This window comes from Artemia sp. Qi Xiang Cuo, chromosome 2 (assembly GCF_049724085.1).
Source record: "Artemia sp. Qi Xiang Cuo chromosome 2, ASM4972408v1, whole genome shotgun sequence".
In the NCBI taxonomy this organism is placed as follows: domain Eukaryota; kingdom Metazoa; phylum Arthropoda; class Branchiopoda; order Anostraca; family Artemiidae; genus Artemia; species Artemia sp. Qi Xiang Cuo.
In genome coordinates, this window is record NC_142795.1 from 8,895,110 (window position 1) to 8,903,162 (window position 8,053).

The following is an 8,053-nucleotide window of genomic DNA, read 5'->3' on the forward strand; positions in this document are numbered from 1 at the left end:
GGTTATAGGTGGCAGCAGGGGTGAGGGATCGGAGTCAATAAGGCCCTTCTACTATGAAGTTTCTCTGATAAAAAAAATAATAAATAAATAAATAATAATAAAACATTGTTGCCGTGTGGCCTTTACTATATGCATTGCTATAGTGTTGCCTCTGATAATAAGATGTTTGAGTGGAATTATATTACTCAATTTTAAGGTTTTGAATGTTTTATATGACTTTACCGGGTCTTTAATACTCTTTGCTTTGATTAATTCTAATTTGTTTCTTTTTTAGATTTTCACAATTCTATTACATATCGGGCAGTTCCGGAACACCTATCTGCCTCCGCCCAATAATACAAAGTGGAGATCATCAATGAAAGTGGTGAACAGAAGTCGAGGAGTTCGAGTTTCCTCCGAACCCATTATACGACGCTGTCATAAAGCTGAGAGATAATGGTTTTAAAATTCATACGGACAGTTGATTAGTGGATGGTAACCCTTTGGTATTATTATTTGATATTGCTTCCATATCCTATAACTTGAACAAACATAAGCAGGAACGGTTTGACCAAAGCGTGATTTCGCATCCTAATAGTGATACAGACTCCAATGGAAACTTTAGCCATTTCACTAGTAAAGACATTGAGATACCCCCAAACATTGTTTGCCATTTTGAATAGTGGCTCTCGGGAATTGGACTTGTAATGACTCGACTATGGAATATAAAAGTGTCTACTGTTTTTACAACCCACGCCACTCTTCTTGGTCGATATTCATGTGCCGGTAGCATTGACTTTTATAATAGTCTAGATAAAATTGATATTGACGCAGAAGCTGGTAAGCGTCATATATACTATCGCTATTCTATTGAAAGGGCTGCGAGTCATCAAGCGCACATTTTCACAACTGTATCAGTTCCATTTTTCCGAGTGCCTCAAGTTGCCTTATATTTGGGTATGTTTGGTAATTTGAGTTATAGATTTTAAGATAAACACAATTACCGGACATAACCTAAAGGCTTCTTATTATAAATTCCACTTTTGTTTTTCTTGAATGGCCATCCAGGACAATCACAAGAGCTCATCAAGTTAGTTGTGAATGTGCACACCAAGATATCTCAATAATGTATAATGTTTCAAATTTCTCCATTCGACTGTAAGAGTTTCTTTATATAGTTCCTAGTGGATTTTAACGACTTGCCAAGAAGCGTACTAAAGATAGACTTCACTCCAAACCAAGCACAGATTATGTTCACTTCACGAAAAGGAGAACAAACTCAACGCACATTTGTGTTTCAAGTACAAGTGCTCTGTAAACTTTTTTTGTAACACTGTTCGTTTAAATCAACGTTTTTTCTTCAAGAATAAATATATCATATTTTCATTTATTGTTTTTTTTTTGTACATTTCAGTAATTGATTTATATAGGTTAGTATTGAGAGATTGGCCCAGATTGAGTGAACACCTAGCTCACTTAATCGTATTACTGTGGACATAATAATACAATTTTATTTTACTGTGTATACGATTAAAATTCGTTAAATGTTTAAATTCGTATACCTGCGTATCAGGGCCGTATCCAGAATTTCTTTTGAGAGGTGTTTTCGACGTAACACCTTAATTTGAGTATCCTTTTCTTAGACCACACGGCTGTTCTATAACGAACAAATAAACATTCAAATGGGGATAAATCTATTTATTTAGACAGTGAAAAAAAAGGTATAAAAGACCAGATATTTCGATAAAGCGACCATCATCAGTAGAAATACTAAAATTGAAACTAGCATATTTAAACAGAATAAAATAAATAACTTTTCGGGTCATTTAAAAAATAATGAGCTTCTGGATTATTTGCTAGATTATTGTCAGAGAGAGTTCAATGACATAATTTCATTCCAAGTCTTGATGTAAATTTCCTTCTTTAATCTTGCCCCTCAGTAAAACAAATTTCCAGTGAAGGTGGCAAAGCCTTCCGTGTTTTCTAGTTGCAAACGAAATGTTGAGTTTATAGTTGTTTAGTGAGTTGGTCTCATTTCCCCATATATACTACGTATTTTCGACGTAGCACCTTAAATTAGGTATTCTTTTCTTAGACCGCACTGCCCTTCAATGATGAACAAATTAATTTTATAATTTATCTGTTAATAATCCACGAATACGGACTGTTGATGGTCACTTGAGTGACCATTCATCTCTGGAAAATTAAAATAAATTTCATATTTTGTTCATGATGGCCTTAGGGTTCTCATGTATGTTGAATTTCATTGCATAATATCTATCAAGGTCGTTACCCTTTTCTGGGGATATTTTTCAAAGTGAGTTGATGGAAAAAAATCTTTTTATAGGGATTTCTTCCATGGGGAAAAGAGGCTTGGTGGAAATGTAGGAATCAAAAGATATAAAAAAGTATATAAATACGACAATGAGGAATATTCTTCAAATCTCGTTTGAAACAATTCTCCCGGTGGCGCATGCCTCCCCATCCCCGCTCAAGAAATTTAATGAAGACACTGGGAAGCGAGTGCTCTGGAAATTTGAAGATGAAATGCTAAGCACTTTCCAGAGGAATCATCTAAGGATAGTCTTAAGCAATCGTCAGAGCAACTAAATACCTAAATAATAAGCTCTAAGAAACATCTGCTTTACCACTATCTAGGGTTAGGCTTCAACAAATTAAAATAATGATGGCTAAGTCAAATTAAACGAGCGAGAGACCATAGCCTATAAAAATAGTAATAGTAGAATAATAGTAATAGTAGAGATAGCAGAGTAATAGTAATAGACCATAGGCTATACAAATAGTAGTGATAGATTGTAAAAAATATAATAATCGGTAATTCAGTTTTCTTGTAATATAGCAATATGATAACAATAATAATTATAGTAATGTAGTTTAGGTCAAACCTTAACGATGAGATGAGCAAATAAAGTGGGTAGAATGGGGAGAGCGTTATAACAAAATATATAAAGGAAGTACAAAATTAGTGTTACAGATTAAAAAAGTGACTTTTAACATGGGGGGGGGGAGAAGCGTACGCAATCGTTTTATCAGATTTGTGTTGCAAGAGGCTTTCAGAAGTAGTAGTACTAGTATTAGAATTATCCAGGCAATAATTTGGGGGGGGGGGGGACATCCTCTCTATATGTTTGAAAGTTGGGGCTATATTTCTAAATCATTACTATTTTCTATTTTAGCTGTCTGTTATATTAAACCAGCGAGATGGGCTAGCTAGCTGTTTTTATTTGTCACCCCTGTGCCTAGTTGTTTGACAGCAATCAAATAATCTTGTTACTTTTTGATGGCCTTATTTTGAAAAGTCCCGTCGGTCCCATTCTTGTAAAACTATTAATCTAAAGAGTATTAATCCACCTCAAATTGTGAAACTTTAGAAAATCTTAGTGTGGATTCGCACTGCATTCTGATTAATGGATAATTCTTCTGAACTTGGTCTGTTTTGACGGGCGTTTTCAGGCTGAAAATCCTCTTCCTAGCTAATTTATCTACTATGGACTGTGACCCCGAAGTAGCATAATATTTGTAGGCATGAATATATAATGAGTCGGAGGTAATAGGCTTGAGACTGTCTGTGCAGGATTTCGACTCTTCTTGATAGAAGAGCATCGCCAAGTGCTGAAAACCATGTTGTGACCAAGATGGACCCAGGATAGCACAGAGCCTCCATTCTTCATCTTGGAGGTCCCAGGAACTTCTTGCTCTCTGGTTTTAAACAGGCTTAAGTGCTTCGGTGTAGACTTGAGAAGATATGTGATCCCCATCCTGCACTGGTATCCGGGATCGTTGCTTTTCCTGAGGCCAAAATAAATTCCATGATTTAAAGAACATGAAAATTGAAACTTGGAATGTTACGACGTTAAAAAATGACTATCGTATCAACATTTTGACCGACGAATTCAGACGATTAGAACTGGACTTATTAGGAGTTTCAGAAACTCATATCCCAGGGGTAGGAAACATGAAATTAGGTGATATAGAATTTGTTTACGCAGGCAAGAAGGAAGGGCTGCATAGACAGGGAGTAGGGCTCATGATAAATAAGGAAGCTGCTAAGTCTTGTTTAGGCTGGGAAGGTATTAATAATAGAATAGTAATTGCTCATGTTATAACTAAAAACCTCAAGGTATCAGTTATAGTAGTATATTCTCCTGTAGAACCGACTTACGGATTTACTAGTGACTCAGATGAATTTTACTTGGTCCCAGGTAGAAATATGATGTTTTTACTTGGAGATTTTAACACCCAGGTCGGTAGAAATAGGGATAAATGGTATCCTAGCCTAGTTAAATTTGGTGTAGATACTTTTTAGACTGAGAGATGCTCTAGACAAAGTTTTAAGAGAAGAACAGTGCGGTTTTAGAAAAGGTAAAGGATGTGTTGACCGAATTTTCACTTTTAGGTTAATAATTGAGAAGTGTCTGAGTTGTCAAAACTTTTGGTCCTCAGTTTTTTAGATTTGTGAGCAAGCGTTCGATTTTGTTGATAGAAGAGCTTTAGCAAAGGTCTTATACTTGTATGGTATATCCAACAAATACATTAAAGTAGTGCTATGTACGAGAACAACACTTCTGCGGTTAAGGTAGGAAATGAGGTTAGCAGCTACTTTTGTATTAAATCAGGAATTAAGCAGGGTTGTGTTCTATCCCCCTCATGGATCATTTTGATGGACTTTGTCTTAAGGAGAATAGGAAAGGCAATGGCAGACCACAGAATCAAACGGGGGGGGGGACTCTTCTGGACATAGACTATATTGATGATTTAAGCATCTTTAATGAAAGTGTGAGCAAAATGAATGAATTTTTAGAGGTTTTGCCAGTTCAGGGTGCTAGAATAGGTTTGAAAATTGATGTTAAGAAGACTACGTCACTAAGGCTAGGAATAAGTGAAAATGAAAAGGTGATATTGGGTAACGAAAAGATTGATCAGATGGGCAGCTTCACTTCCCTTGGTTGTATTATTAGTAAAGACGGTGGGAGCTGTGAAGATGTTAATAATAGAATAGCCAAGGCGTATGGTGTTTTTTTCAGAGTTAAAAAAAGTTTGGAAGAATAGGAAGATAAGTCTCCTACCAAGATTAGAATATTAGAAGCTACAGTGATGACAGTTGTCAAATATGGCTCTGAAGCATGGGCGCTCCGAAAAGTGGATGAAAATTTGCTAGACGTTTTCCAGAGAAATTCCCTACAGATTGTTCTGCGTACCCAGCTAACTGACCATATTTCAAACAGTAGGCTGTACGAAAAATGTGGTTCAACCCCTCTTTCAAGGGCTATAATGAGAGAAAGGTTAAGATGGCTAGAGCACGTTGTGCAGACGAAGGATGACAGATTGTCCTTTTCGGCCGACCATCTAGGGCTAAACGGAGATCAGGTCGTCCACGTCTTGGGTGGGATGACGTCATGAAAAAAGATTTAAAAGAAATGGGAACTTCTTAGGAGGGTGTAAAAAGGGAGACTACGGATAGATGGGGATGGAGGAGGAGCGTGTGCAGCTGTGTTGGCCTTGGGTGGCCTGGTGCTGCGGTGAGTAGTTACTAGTGGTAATAGTATTTATATCATGTAACAACAATTCAAATGAATTTTTGCGGAATCTCAACATATTAGTGGGTAAAAGTTTTGGAGTTTCAGAGGACCTTCTGGAATTGTTGTTTTACGTAATCCATTCTATGTCCAAGGTGTATGCCAGATTTGACTGTATTGCTGCTGTGCTAGCCACAGTCTTTGATAGTTCTGATGGCGAGGCAGCGTGGGAAGCGAAAGGGCTACAGAACAAAATCAGCTCGCCTCTTTTGTCTCAACTTTACACGCAATGAAAAAAGTGTTAGTCATTATAAATTGTTTATCAGAGAAACTTCAAACAAAAAGTTTGTTGATTTATAGGGCACTTGCACTGATTTTTGGGACTTACAAGACACTCCAAAAGCTGAGATATGATTACGAATGAAACAGCTTAAACAAAAACACATCCAAATTCTTGGCTTTTTCTGATATCCAGGAATCGAAATCTCCACATTCCAAAACCAGTTTTCGAAGCAAGAAAAGTCAAGCCATTTCCATTTGTCTCAAAGAATTTCGTTCAAGCACAAAAACTGGTAACTGCAATATAAGTCAGGCAGTTCAAAAAGACTCCGGTAAACTTCTGTACTTCAAGGTACAAGAGGGCTTCTGCCCCCTCAAGTTTCCCCCTCAGACGCCAATTATGCTGATGATTAGAATGTCCTAGATGAAAATATTTGTAAAAGTGAATGATTTTTTTGGAAATTTTGAGAGTTAACGGTCCGAGATTAGGTCTGAAAGTTAAGGTTAAGTTTCTAAGACTAGGAATAAATGAAGACGAAGAGTTTATGTTGGTTAAGATAAAGATGGATCAGGTGGATAACTTCACTTACCTAGGTAGTATTAATAGTAAAGATGGTGGATGCATGGTAGATTTAACAGTAGAATAGCCAAAGCCATGGATTTTTTTTCATAGCAGAGAAAAAATGTGGAAGGATACGAAGATAAGTCTGCAAACCCAGATTAGAATTTTGGAAGTTACAACGACGACAGTGATCAAGTATGGTTCTAAAATATGGACACTTGGGGTTACAAAGGATGATTTGTTAGGAATTTTCCAGTGGAATTGTCTACAGGTTGTTCTAGGTACCCGTTTAACTACTTGTGTTTCAGACACTAAGCTGTACGAAGATCGTTCATCTACCCCTCTTTCCTGGGTAGTACAGTCAATATAAGGTTTGACCGCAAACAAATTGCAACAGAAATGATTTTTACACCATCTTGTAGAAAAAAAAAACTGTACAACATATCAAAAGTTGAGAAACCTAGCGGGGTGCAAAATTAGTGTTTTTTAGCATTTTGTGTTTTATTTTTCGTTTTTAAGCCTAAATTTTTGATTTTCTCAAGGCTTAGAGTTTACTTCATGGGAAACACTTTTCTGATGTAGTTTTATGTGCTGAACTCGAATATTACATCAGATTTAAGATACGGTGAACCAAAAGTGTTTCACATTCATCACCATTCACGAAATTCGCGATTCTATTATAACATAGTCGTTTGACCACATTTCTTGAGTAGTTTTATGCGATGAACTCGAATATCACATCAGATCAAGGATATGTTCAACCGACAGTGTTTTACATTCACCACCAAAAGGTTTCTTCAAAATAATCAATCATCTCTTAATGTATTAACTGACTAAAATCACAGGTAACAAAAATCACATTCGTAAAAGGCAGGCAATTTTTCAAATGACTTGCGACATTAATCACTGGCAGTGTAGTTTGAAACTTCGTCGTCGAGATCGTCGATGAGATCTTCTGATTTGGGAAAATTATCACATTCTGCTCCCTGACAAGTTTTGCACGCGAGAGTGCAAGACATGCCGTTTCTGACACAAGTGCACCGAGCAGAGGTGCAGTTTGAACGGCAGGAACACTTAACAATCTTAAGAAGTTGGGGAGGTGCTGGGGGTAGGACCGTCATCACAGGGTATAATGTACCATTTCGGTCCTTCCAGCCCCACTCTTGAGGGTCCAATTCTAGATTACGGTCGTCATTCCAGACGTGTACCTGAAAGTAAACTCTCTAGCTGTGAAATGCTGCAGAGTTGGACGTGGGAGGTAGCCGCTCTGGGGGAACAAAAGCCGTTGCTGTGACGAGCTTTCTTTCGAAGAGCTGCTTTCGAAGCTCGTTCAGATTTCCCCCCTTCTTTCCACCATATATTATAAGAAGTGTGTCTTCTCCGGCTTCCTTGACTTCGATTTTTGTCACTGCCTTCTTCATAAAGACCTTGGCAGATTCTCGGAAACTTTCGTCTTCTATCACTTTTTTCAGGGTAAAACCTTTTCCGATGTTGTGGACACGTGATGTAGAATCACATCCAAGGAATGCATGGGCAAAGAGGATCAGACCACATACTTCTTGGCCTAATCTTTTTTTCATTTCATGAACATCCCAGCACCTTCGCTCTTTATTTTTCTTTGGCTCTGGGGCGAAGTACACCTTGTTAGTGGAGACATCACAGTGGTACCAGAGAAGGACCAGAAGATCCGTATCTT

At 37.4% G+C, this 8,053-nt stretch overlaps 1 long non-coding RNA gene across 1 annotated transcript in view; it reads left to right on the top strand.

Moving 5' to 3' along the window:
- LOC148954879 (uncharacterized) overlaps positions 1–1,369 on the top strand; it is a 39,673-nt gene extending 38,304 nt beyond the window's left edge. Inside the window, exon 2 of the long non-coding RNA XR_016143711.1 lies at positions 275–1,369. This is a non-coding gene — a long non-coding RNA (uncharacterized LOC148954879). The remainder of the gene's footprint in view (positions 1–274) is intronic.
- Positions 1,370–8,053: the final 6,684 nt, after the last annotated feature.